This window comes from Bos javanicus, chromosome 10 (genome assembly GCF_032452875.1).
Source record: "Bos javanicus breed banteng chromosome 10, ARS-OSU_banteng_1.0, whole genome shotgun sequence".
In the NCBI taxonomy this organism is placed as follows: Eukaryota; Metazoa; Chordata; class Mammalia; order Artiodactyla; family Bovidae; genus Bos; species Bos javanicus.
In genome coordinates, this window is record NC_083877.1 from 73,195,182 (window position 1) to 73,208,976 (window position 13,795).

Below are 13,795 nucleotides of genomic sequence, written 5' to 3' on the forward strand. Positions count from 1 at the left end.
AGAAGTGCAAATCAAAACTACAATGAGAAATCACCTCACACCAGTCAGAATGACCATCATCAAAAAATCTACAAACAATAAATGCTGGGAAGAGGGTAGAGAAAAGGGAAGCCTCCTATACTGTTGGTGGAAATGTAAATTGATACAACCATTATAGAGAACAGTATAGAGGTTCCTTAAAAAATAAAAATAAAGCTACTGTATGATCCAGCAATACCATTCTGACCATAATTCAAAAAGTTATCTGCACCCCAGTGTTCATTGCAGCACTGTTTACAATAGCCAAGACATGGAAGCAACCTAAATGTCCATCGATAGAGGAATGAATAAAAATGTGGTACATATATACAATGGAATATTACTCAGCCATAAAAAAGAATGAAATAATACCATTTGCAACAACATGATAGACCTAGAGATTGTCCTACTAAATGAAATCAGACAAACATCATGATATCACTTATATGTGGAATTTTTAAGAAGGATACAAATAAACTTATTTACAAAACAGAAACAGACTTAGAAAACAAACTTATGGTTACCAAAGGGGATGTCTGGAGTAGCAAGGGGAGGAAAGGAGATAAATTAGGTGTTTGAGATTAACATATACACACTACTACATATGAAATAGGTAAACAACAAGAGCCTACCTTATATCACAGGGAATTCTACTCAATATCTAGTAATAACATATAGTGGAAAAGAATCTCAAAAAGAAATATACATGTATGTGTGTGTGTATGTGTATATATATATAACTGAATCACTTTGCGGTACACCTGAAACTAACACAACATTGTATATTTACTACATTTCAATTAAAATAAATGGTAAAAACTAAAGTAAGATATCAACCCTCCCCCATATAAACAAGAGAAAACAAGTGTTGGCACGGATGTGAAGAAAACAGAACTCTTGTACACCGTTGATAGGAATGTAAATTGGTACAGCCACTATGGAAAACAGTATGGAAGTTCCTTAAAACTTTTTAAAATTTAAAAATTTTTAAAAATTTAAAACTGTTTAAAAATTTTTAAACAGAACTACCATATACAATCCTGTAACCCCACTCCTGGGTATTTATCCCAAAAACGAGCCCCAAATTACTACCTTAAAAGATAAATACATTCCATGTTACTTCACTGTAGCATTACAATAGCCAAGACATGAATTTACCATAAGAGGCCATTATGATGGATGCATGGATAAAGAAGCTGTGTTAAATATATATGAGAGAATGTCATTCATACATAAAAGAGAAGAAAATTCTGCTATATAGAACAACATGGATAGACTTTGAGGGTGTTATGCAAATTGAAATAAGTTAGGCAGAGAAAGACAAATACTATATGATCTTACATAGATGTGAAACCTAAGAAAAAGGAACTCATACATACAGAGAATAGATTGGTGGTGGTGGGTGCAGTGAAATGGGTGAAGGGAGTCAAAAGGTTACAAACTTCCAGTTTTCAGATAATAAATTCTGGGGATGTGATATACAGTATGGTGACTATAGTTACCAACAGTGTATTGTGCATTTGAAAGTTGCTAAGAGTGAATTTTAATTATTCTCATCATTAAGAAAAAACTGTGAGGTGATGGATCTTATTGTGGTGGATTGATCATAACTTAGTATTTTACAATATATACATCTATCAAATCATTATGTTGTATGTGCTGAGTCGCTTCAGTCATGCCCAACTCTTTGCAACCCCTTGGACTGTATGTAGCCTGCCAGGTTCCTCTGTCCATGGGATTCTCCAGGCAAGAATAGTGGAGTGGGTTCTTTACCACTAGGGCCACCCGGGAAGCCCCATTATGGTGTATGCCTGAAACTAATATAATGATGTTGCCATTCCCTTCTCCAGGGGCTCTTCCTAACCCAGGGATCAAACCTGGGTCTCCCATATTGCAGGCAGATTCTTTACTGTCTGACTCACCAAGAAAGCCCATAATGATATCTCAATAAATAGCAAAATGATCAATAGGAACAGCCTTTTTAATTACCAAATGTGCTGTACTTAGTTACTCAGTCATGTCCAACTCTGTGCAATCCCATGGACTGTATCCCACCAAGCTCTTCTGTCCATGGGGATTCTCCAGGCAAGAATACTGGAGTGGGTTGCCATGCTCTCCTCCAGGGGATCTTCCCAACCTGGGGATCGAACCCAGGTCTCCTGCATTGCAGGGGGATTCTTTACCGTCTGAGCCACCAGGGAAGCCCATTTACCAAATACTTCTCTAATTAAAAAGAAATATTCTTTAAAAGAAAGAAAAGAAAGCTTTTACAACTCATCCTGAGAGGGTAAGACATGTTGCTCTGTTCATTCTATTCTTCCTATATTACAGCACTGGAGGGAGCCCTGTGAGGACCTCTAAGATTCTGTTCACTAATTCAGTGAGGCAGCGGGAGGAGGTGTGAGTTCCCGACACCAGCAATTCCTGACCCCAGCTGTGTCTTATATTTCAACTCAATTCTGACACTATCTACAGGGAGATAGACTCAGATGCCTCCAGTTAAATCCTACAAAACTGCCAATAGCAAATTCACCTGTGCTTCTGACCAAACAGCTGTAGAGTAGAGGTTTCCACAGCCTCCTCCTCGGGTTCAGTTAATTTGCTAAAGTGGCTTACAGAACTCAGAGAAACATTTATATACTAGATAACTGGTTGACTATAAAAGGCTGCAACTCAGGAATAGCCAAATGGAAGAAATATGTAGGGCAAGGTATGGGGAAAAAGCATGAAGTTTCCCTGCTGCTCTGCCCAAATCTCTAAGTGTTCACCAAGCCGGAAGCTCTCTGAACCCATTATCACGTAAGTGTGGTTGGTTACATCATTGCCTTTGGCTACTGAACTTAATCTCTGGCCCCTCTCCTCTCAGTGCAGAGGGAGGGTTGTGGGGAAAGGGGTATTGGGGGGGCGGGGAGGGGGACTGGAAGTTCCAGCCCTCTAATCACATGGTGGCTCCACTGGTAACCAGCCCTCATCCTTAGGTACTTTCCAAAATTGCTTCATGAATATAACAAAAGATATCTTTATCACTCTCATCACAGGAAATCCTAATGGTTTTAAGAGCTCTGTGCCAGGAATAGGGTCCAAGAGCAAACATGTGTGTGCTAAGTCCCTCCAGTCGTGTCCAACTGTTTGTGACTTCATGGACTGTAGCCCGTCAGGCTCCTCTGTCCGTGGGATTCTCCAGGCAAGAATACTGGAGGGGGTTGATGTGTCCTCCTCCAGGAGATCCTCCTAACCTAGGATTGAACCTGCATCTCATTATGTCTCCTGCATTGGCAGGCAGGTTCTTTACCACTAGCACCACCTGGGAAACCCAATATATTTATTATAAATCACAATATCACGACCACATGTGCTTCTTGCAGGCCAACATTGGGACAGAGCCACAGGGACAGCAGAATTTTCCACTTGGCTTATCTTCCCAGAATTCTGGGGCCCTGATGAACTTAATCCATGTGTCAGGACCCCCAAATGGGGTCAGCACACATCACAAACCTAAACCTTAGGCAGCCTGCACTTATGGGAAACACCTGTCAAGGAAGTTTACACCAATCACAGTCCTCCAACTCAGCTATAGCTAGTTCACCTGAGCCTTCTGTTATATAAGCCCTTGAACGCCCAGTCATGCCTTTCTTCAGCATTGCCTCTCCTCGTGCACACAGGACTCACTGTTGCCCGAAATCCCTCAAGGAGAGTGCTTGAGACACTGTCCTCCCCCAAGCCATGGATGGTTTTCCCTTGAACAAAGGACAAACTAGATGGCTACTAGATTTAGTTTTATCATTTGACAGGCCCCAGCTAAGATTCTAGGGACTGACTTCCCGAGGCTCAGAGCTGTCTCCTGGACTTCAGGGGGGCTACCAACAGTAACTGCTGAGACTATACAATGGATCTTGAAGAATGTGGACCTTGAGTCAGGAGACATAGACTTGAAGCTTGACTCTGCATTCGCCCTACAGTAGCAAACTCCCAAACCTCACTCTCTTCATTGATTAAATAGCAACAATAATACCCACTTTACATGACTATGGTGATTTTAAAAAAATAGGATGATTTGTAAGCTTGAACTATGGTGTTGGAGAAGACTCTTGAGAGTCCCTTGGACTGCAAGTCCCCAGTCCATTTTGAAGGAGATCAGCCCTGGGATTTCTTTGGAAGGAATGATGCTAAAGCTGAAACTCCAGTACTTTGGCCACCTCATGCGAAGAGTTGACTCATTGGAAAAGACTCTGATGCTGGGAGGGATTGGGGGCAGGAGGAGAAGGGGTCAATTGGATGGCCTCGCTGACTCGATGGACATGAGTCTGAGTGAACTCCGGGAGTTGGTAATGGACAGGGAGGCCTGGCGTGCTGCGATTCATGGGGTTGCAAAGAGTCGGACATGACTGAGCGACTGAATTGAACTGAACCTCTCCATACAAATTATAGTTGCAGTTAGCATAATTGAAAAATCAGGTTTAAAAGCAGGGACCTTTAGCTGAGTCAGCGTTTCCCCATCTAAATGCTTGAAAACATCAGTGGAAGAGCTGGGAGGAGAGGAGGGAGAAAAGGAAGAGGGGGAAGTGGGGAAGAGGAGGAGGGAAAATCATGTTCCAACTCATCCTAAAGGAGGCGCAGAGTTCAGTCACTGCTGCTAAGAGCAGGGCCTAGTTCTCAGCTCCATCTGTCATATTCCCCAGACACCTCCACTCTCGTTAGCTCTCCATTTGCTGGGGAAGGGATAAGGGAAGTGGAACCAAGGAGCTGTATGTTTTGTTTGTTTCCTACTACAATCTGTCTTAGAGGCAGAGCATAAGTAATCCAGAACTTCTCCTCGCCTCGCTCTGCACCTCCCCAGCTGCACCCTCAGGGATTTCATCCCACATGGAAGCCAAGACCCTTCAAAAGCAGGAAAGGGACTCAGATTCTCCTTCATTTGTCTTTTATGTGAGAGAGAAACAGGGTCTGTCTCTCTCAGCAGGAACACTCCACTTGGAGTAGAGGTGCCGGAGGGCCCAGGGCAGGGCAGTGAGATCTTGGTCAAGAAACAAACAGGGTCAAGCAAGGTCACTTTCAAACCAGTTCATATTTCTGAGGAAAGGCCAAGACTGAGCCAGCCTGGGACATGGTAGCTTTCTACTCATAAGCTGGAGAACTGGTCCCTGGCAGGACCAAGGAATGGGTCTTTGTGAAATGCTGGGCAAAGCCAGCTGGAGGCCCTGTTAGTGGAATCAGGCCAGTCCTGAACTTCCCGGATGTCCTGGAGCCACACATCAGCTTCCACATGACTCCAGGGCCAGCCAGACAACTGCATGGCCGTGCTGAGAAAGCCCACAGGCATGGGGATGACTGGATCGGGTCTCGAGAGGGACATTAAGGCATACTGGAAATAGTGTGTCTGGAATCTTGTGTACTTGAGTCCTCAGGAATGCACGGTCTGGGTAGCTTTCTGATGTGACTTACAGAAAGGTCTCGTGGGGATAGAGGAGGAATGTGGTAACAGCTCTGGATCACCTTGGAAAAATAGCGCTCATTTGCCAGCCTGGCACTGCAATTCCAGGAAGCAGCTGTTGGTGAATCAGCAACCGTCTCTTTTCCTGTGGTTTCAGGAAGCTCATTCAGGGCCTCACCCACCTCCTAACCAGGAGAAACCCCTCAGCCACACATGGGCTCTTCTGGGAGGGACTGAAAGGGGGGCTCCCTAAAGCTGGGGGAAATGGGAAGACATGAAGGACCTCACAGCCCCAGGACCTACCTACATCTTTTGAAAATATTCTCCAGATTTCACTACAGAAAATCCATTCCAAGTTCCTGATTCTCTCTTCTGAAATTCATCACAACCCAGAAACCAGGTAGAAGTCGCTACATTCTGGGTGACGTGACTTGCTTTTGCCTCAAGTGTTATCAATCTCTTAATTACAGAGCCAGCCAGGGTCTTCAAAGCTCCCAGAAGCTTGTTGGCTGGTCCTTTGTGGGTTACTAGGCAATGGATGGGGTTTAGGAGAAGGAGGGGTGACCAAGTTCCCACTACCCTGCCCTGGCCCTCTAGCACCTCTCCTCCAAGTGGAGTGTTCCTGCTCTCTGCCTTTGTACTGGCCAACCTCTGACCTCCTGAGGTTACTGCTTACCCTGGAACAGCTTTGGGCCACTGGACATAGCATTTGTGCCTTAGTTTTTTCTCACAGCCAAATGGATCTAGGCAAGTAGTTAACAGATTTTGAGAGGAGGGTCGCTTCTGATTTTCATACCCTCACGAGAATTAGTTGTGTGTGTGTGTGTGTATCTGGCTCACCTCCATGCTATTACATTCAAACACGGGTTTAGATTTCAGTGACCCACATTCAGACCTAATGATTAAGAAAGCAAATCCACGTTCACGGATGATTCAGAAGAACTTGAAAGATGAGCTGAGTCAATATGACTGCGGAGTTTTTAATCCCTCCACCCATCCCATTGCCATGTACCCACCTCCTTTCCTTTCTCTGAATGTCAGCAGCCTTGACTGGCCAGGACTCATGTGAGTGCACTGCGGAAGTTGGAGAGAGATGGCTGAGTTGGCCTCAGACACCCTCTAAGACTCTTCATCCTTGTGGCCTTTTTGGGACAGGCAGCTGTGCAGCTTGAGGCAACCTGAATAGGGAAGCAGAGGGGTAGGAGTGTTGGGATAGCAGTCAGCTTGGGGCTTCTAGAGCTCCAATTCTAGGGAATCTAATCATCTTAGTGGAGGTTCTGTCTCACCTATGGACGAGGACCCTCAGCAGTGGGAGAGGGATTTGAAGGAAACTGAAAACTTCTAGATAAGCTTGAAGTCAGGATGGACAAGGAAAAGAAAAACAAACCTCCTAGGGACCAGGCCCTGGAGTTCATTTCTTGCCCTAATAAACTTCCCAGGTCCCTCTAGTGGTAAAGAACCTGCCTGCCAACACAGGAAACAAGAGACGCGGGTTCGATCCCTGCGTTGGAAAGATCCCTTGGAGGCGTGCACGGCAACACACTCCAGTATGCTTGCCTGGAGAACAGACAGAGGAGCCTGGTGGGCTACAGTCCATAGCATAGCAAAGAGTCAGACACGACTGAAGTGACTCAGCACAGCACAATAAATAATGTCACCCCAGCTCCTTTCCTTCCGCCGACCTTCCTTTGCTCAGTTTCCACTCTTTGTTTCTCTACAGCTTTTTGTTCATATATAGATTGGCCCAGTGATTCTCATCAGCTACACCTGGAAACCTGTTAGAACAGCAAATCCTCAGACCTCACCCCAGACCTACTGAACTAGAAACTCCAGGGGAGGAAACCTGTTAGAACTGCAAATCCTCAGACCTCACCCCAGACCTACTGAATTAGAAACTCCAGGGGAGGGGCTGGCAAGCTCTATTTTAACCAGTGCTCCAGAGGATTCTAAGTTCTCTAGTTTGAGAACCAGTTAGGCTGCAGGCTCCGTGAGGGTTCTGACCACACAAGGCTTAGTGTGGTTCAGGAGACCAGGGGCATAGCCCTGCACAGAACCTGCAGTAGGAAGAAGAAAGGTGATCAAGGAGGCAACCTGGAAATACCCAGAACCTAGGTTCTGGTTGGGTGGCCCTGGCTAGTCACTCACCTCTTGGGCTCTTTCATTCCTCTTCAGAAGTGTAAATCAGGAGAATCTGGTCTCTGAGGCTGGAGTAGTTCTTGTGTCTCTGAGTCCTGATCTGGCCAGTGTCTGCTTCATTAGTCTTTTTTGCTAACTTCCTGCCAGCCTTCATGGCAATCCTGAGTTTGTCTTGTCCTTGATCAATTACTATATGGGAGAGAGACAGAGAAATCCAATGTAGAATTAAATCCAATGTAGAGGTCAGAGCCTCCAACAGAAATGGGGCCATACTTTGAGTGTATGTTCTCAGCAGGGAAGGAGCTGGAGGGAGGAGTCCCTCCTGTTGAGAGCTCAACTGGGAAATAGTGAGGAGGGCTATATTATCAGGAGTCCACATAGCCAATTAAAGCAACCGGCTTTTAATCATTCACTATGATGGTATAAACAAGAGTCTACAACTGGAAAAAGTGTCTATTTCCCTCATGGAGCTGCAAAACCAGCCTAGGGTCAGGTGGACCTGCCTAAATGTCAAGGTCATCTCTCTCTAAAGGGAGTTTCTTTAAAAAAAAGGCGGGGGGGCAGTTTATGGAACCTGGAGTTGGTGGGGGGTGGGGAAGGGCTAGGAGTGGAAAAGTACTGGGTATTGAGAGAGGCAGGGAAGAATCTTCAGTTTCCACACAAGGAAGCCTCAGGAAAGACAGCATCTGAAGAAGACCTCTGCCCAAGGCCTCAGTCAGACAGACGCAGGAATGAAGGGGCTTCTGAGCTAGGAATGTAAATATACAAAGAGCGAGACCAGTGGGGAAGGTGGGGGTGGTAAGTCCTTGACTGCACCCCACTCCAGGAACTGCCGTGTGCAGGCTACACACCAAGGCAGGGGCCTGCCAGGCAAAGCCTTTATAATTGCCAAAGATTAGGCCTGAAAAATCACACAAATCACACATCGATTTTGAACCAGGAATTAGACTCCTCACCTCTCCCATGAGCCTCTTCTCCCACCTGCCTCTTAGTCAACACTGCCAGCTTTCAAGGATCAGGGCACTTGCCTCTGTCAGAGATGCCATGATTTTGTCCAGGTGGAAATCACTTTCCACCCACTTTTCTAGTCTTGCAGTTCTTGGTTTCTGTCCTTTTAAATCGCAGGTATCTCTGAGAAATAATTGAAAGAACTAAGTGCAAATGCCAATGAAAAGTTCACATTATTGGCACAAATCCCAGAATGACCAGAATTATCTTCCTGAAAGATGACCCAGGGTGTGGGGAAAAAATGTTTCAGAACAAGCCCTACTGATGCTTAAGCTGAAGCTGAATAACTCACTTGTCCCAGCCTATACTATTTTTTACTCTAGTTTATGTGTGTGAACTATACACATATGTGTATAAACAGATGCATCCTGTATTCCCTTGGACTGTGAGCATCTGAGGGCAAAGACTACACCTTAACATGCCTGTGTGCTCAGTCGTGTCCAACTCTGCGACCCCACAGACTGCAGCCTGCCAGGCTTTCCTGTCCGTGGAATTTTCCAGGCAAGAATACTGGAGTGGGTTGCCATTTCCTCCTCCAGAGGATCTTCCCAACCCAGGGATTGAAACTGCATCTCTTGCATCTTCTGCATTGGCAGGCAATTCTTAACCACTGGGTCACTGGGAAGCCTGTATATTGCCCCAAATACATTGCTCTCAAATACATGTGGATAAGTGGTTGGGATACAGAGCCTCAAGCAAGAACAAAACCAGTTCTTCTGTGATCTGGAAATATCTAAGTTTTAACTTTTACACACAATTTTGTCCTTTCTTCCCAAATGGCTTGTACATATTTTCATGTTTCAGGCCAGACCTCACAGTGCCTGGCCCATAGAGTTAGCTCTAAAAAAATACATAATTTCTCAGAACAGTCTTCACCAAGAGACGAAAGGTGGAACTGAAAATTTAATCCTCTCAAACCCCATGAAGATCCATCCCCTGGGCTGTGAGATTCCAGGCATGATCAGACAGGATTGCCCCTTCCTGGAATCCCTCAGAGAGTGGCCACAAGCACCTGGGGGATATTTCTGGGAACAGTGAGCTATCAGCAACCCCTCTTTGCTTCAGCTTGCACCAGGACTCAGACTTAACTGGTGGAGAGTTATGGGTTTGTCTATAATGTACCTGATGATTCTTATTATTCATCACAGCCACCATTTGAAATTTCCTGGTGCAACCATCCCTAGCTCTTGACCATGACCATCAAGGTGGTCCTGAAAAGGAGTCAACAAGCCAGAGAGCAGGTCTCCTGCTTTCTAATGGATGATTTATATAACTTAGGTAAAAAAAATTGACCCATCCACTCTAGGCAGGCACAGCCCAGCCTACCATCCCAATACATTCTACTCTAGCCTTCCATTCATCCCTCCCCACTGACCCTCCTGCTTCTTTGAAGTCATGGGAGTAGGTCCTAGATTTACAGCCCAATTCAACTGAGCTTTCTCTGTCTTCCTCTGATGATTTCTGATCATCCTGTGGCCAACAGTCAGACTCTGGGTCATGGAGAAGAAAGCCATCAGAGAAGTTCCAGTTCAGCATTCCTCTAAGGATCAGTGGTTCTGACTGCATAGCAGAATTTCCTGGAGGAGAGTTTCCATAATATGGCTCCCTGGAACTTAGCTCCAAAGATTCCAGTTTAGTCAGTCCAGATGATGTTCAATCAGCCGCATTTTTTTAAAACAAACTTTACAGATGATTCTGATGCATGACCAAATTTGGGAACCACTGGACAAATTCTAAGCTCTTTGAGATCAGGAATGATGTGAATCCTCCCTTCTGCATACCCCCAATGACTAGCACAGCTCTGGCTCAGATCAACCATTTATATTCATCGGGTCAATGGATGCTGAAAACGTGGTGGTGGATTGGAAGTACAGTCAACCTAACATCTTACCTAAAGGCGAGGTGTGGGTCGATGGGATGCAGAAGGTCGAGCCAGTCAGCGCGGGGCTAGGGACAGGAATAAAGCAGCAGAGCCGCGGTGGGAGTAAGTAGAAGAAAATGGGGAATTTGAGCTCCATGTGGGAGAACATGGCCCCTGCACTGGAATATGCTACAATCTTTAAAGATGCTGATGCCGCTGTGTTGGGAGTTCTGCCTCTCATCCCACCTAAGAAAGCAAATCTAACTGGCGACTTCCTGGTTAAAACCTTCCAAAGCAAAATGAAGCAACCAAAACACCCCTCCAGAGGCCTGCATTGTCAGGATGAAATTCACACTTTTCTCTGATTCAGAGTCCTTTCCTGGCCCCTCCCCAGCTCATCACAGGTACTGGCTCCCACCTCTCTACAGGGCAGGGGCACTCTGCCCGCGACGCTCATTGCTCATTCGATACCTGAGACCGTCCAATCACAGTTCTCTTCCCCCAGGAGACTGCCAGCTCCCTGAGGGTAGGTCGGCCTCCTCTGTTCAAAGCCTAGCCATCAGTAGTTCTAATATTAATATTTCAATGAAGGGAAACCCATAGCAGACACTCAGGACTGGCGTTATGTGTTGTTGTAAAATTGGATTCTGGAAAACTGGACACAAACTAGCACATAGATTTGGATCTAGAGAGGAACTGGGAGATGGGAGTTGTGTTGAGAAAGAGAAAAGTGAAGGTGGGAGGGTCAAAAAATAGAACGAAAAGTGTCCTGCGCTATCCGACCCTGGGAGTCAAAGGCCGTGGGAGACTGTTCTGTGGTCACACTCAGCCAAGGCAGGCTGCCAAGAGGCTCCACGCCGAGAAAACCCCGGCGGCGGCTGCACAGGCGTGACTTTCGGATGACAAGTGGGCGGGGCGGGGCTGCGCGGACAGGGTCAGGTGCACCACGCGGGCGGGGCGCAGCGAGGCCGGTGCTGGAGGCAGCTGATTGGCCTGCTTGACGCTCGGATGCCTTGATCTGGTCTGACAAGTGGAGGCTGCTGTGAGAAGCGGCCTGGATTTTTGGCATTCAGCGAACTAGAAATAACTGGCTGGGCTCTTGGCGCTGCGGTCACCAATACCTTGCCTTTCGGAGATGACGGCCCAATTATAGGGGCTTTTCCGCAATGCAGATCTGTTCTCTGAAGGCAGGCCTGAGTTCTAGTCCGGACTCAGCTCCCAATTTGGTTCAGTGGAGTCACTGGAATTGGCTGCAGCTCAGCCTTCCCTCTGTAAAATGGGGTTGTTAGCTGACCCTCTTCCGCCTCTGTTGAAAATTATTCCGAGTGGCTGCCCTGACCCTCCTAATCCCCCAGCCAGAGCTTGATGTCGCGGCTTCTAGAAGCCTGGAGCTCCAAATACTCACTCTGGGAGGGACTAGAAGATGATCCTGCTTGAAAAGGTACTGATGAACATTTTGTGAATCATGGACCCTGTGAGACTCTGTTGAAAGCGATGAGCCCCTGCCCTAGAAAAATTTACACACCGATCAAACATTGCTTATAAACTGCAGGGAGTTTCTGGTGTAAATCACAGACCCCTGGTTTATCATCTCCAGTCTAGTCCAACTCCTCCTCTTGCGGGAGAGAAGACTGGCCTAAAACAAGCCCTCGGGGTTTCCCTCAACTTCCAATCCTTATACACCAAGAGCACCGCTTTTTCCCTCCTTTTTTCCTTCAACCATCCTCCTTACCGACTCCCACACTTGGGCACTCTCTACAGGGAAATTGTCCTATAATTATTTATATAAGGAGTGGGATGTCCTGTAGCAGAGAAAGTGAAAACACCCCCAGGTCTGCAGAATTTCATGCTTCTCTCCCAGCTTTCACCTCATCCTTTGTGTAAGCCTGGGGTGGGGGGGCTAATAGGAGCTGAAGCTACTGCAGCAGAGAACTCCCTAGCCACTTCAAAATCAGCACCATCCACATTGTCACATAAAACTTCCTACTCTGACACCAACCAGGAGCTGCCTGGCAGCAGGCAAAAGCAGCCAAAGCAGCTTTCACAGTGGCTTGCTTGCCCAGAAGTATCTTGTTACAAATGGGCTTCTTGAGTAATGGGGAACTCCTGGGACAGCCCCTTTTAATGTTCTGCAAGAAACAACTCTAACAATGGATGATTCAGGAGGTCCTCACTCCTACCACATTGTTTTGATAAAGTAACATAGCCCAGCAGTGGGTGGGAAGGCAGTAAATAAAAACCTAACCTCTCCCTAGGCAAAGTGTGCATGGCACTAGTGGCATCGGCATCACCAGGCGCTTGGTAGAAAGGCAGGCTCTGTCCCAGACCAACTGGGGGATCTGCACTGTAAAGATATTTTGAGAAGATCTGCATATGGGTTAAAGTTTGAGAGGACCCCGCCCACCCAAAGTCAGCTGATAGTGGTCTTAAGTAGAATCCCAGTCATCCCTTACTCCCACCTGGGAAAAACGCAACAGGTGGGTGAAATTCCTCTGAGCTCTGCCTGTAGGAGACCCAGTACTACCTATACCCTGCTCCCTCAACCAGAGACCTCACCTACCTGTTTACAGAGTCATGCACCTCGTTACTGCCATTTGATTATTTTATTTTGGGGGGAAAACAGAGAAGTCTTCTATCTGGAGATGAAAGTGACAAGGAACACCTCCTAAATAAAACCCAGTTTGGCTTTAGCTTCGGTGTTCTTTAACCCCATTGCTACTGGAATCAGCTCCAGGGTCTAATTACTGAACACTTTAGGGGAAATGAGAGGAGGGTAACTCTCTGCAATTGCCTGTTTGTACTGTCTAGTACTCTTCTCACTTGCCTTTGGAAATGAAGGTGCAGAAACTGTGGGTGGCAAGGAGGGCACAGACTCATGACTTCCAGAGTGGGCCTTACAGGAAGTGGAAGAGAAGTGCAGAAGACTGCTCAGGGAAGACAGGCTTCAGTGACACCCTACTGAGACGGAGCCCTGATGTCCCAGGATGTCCCTCCCTGCCTGTTCTCTGCAAGTACTGGGGTTCTATGCCTTTAAAAAAAAAAAAAAAAGATGCTTGGCCAGCTTATGGAAAGTGTAATGCGGGCACTTTACTGCCATCCTGGCTTTTAAAGGGGTCAAAAACAGAGGCGCTTCAGGGTGTCAACTGCTTTGTTTGCAGCCTTAGAAAGACACCCTTGATCTTTTATTGTCCTGCCTTTGCTCAGAGCAGCAAACTCTCCCTGGGGAAATGGCTTATCTTAAAAAGAGATGCTGTTATGGCTGAAGATGTTTTAGCCTCACTTCCAATCTCTGACTCCTTGTAGAAAGTAATTGCTGCCGTGGTTTAGCCCTGTGCTTTTTT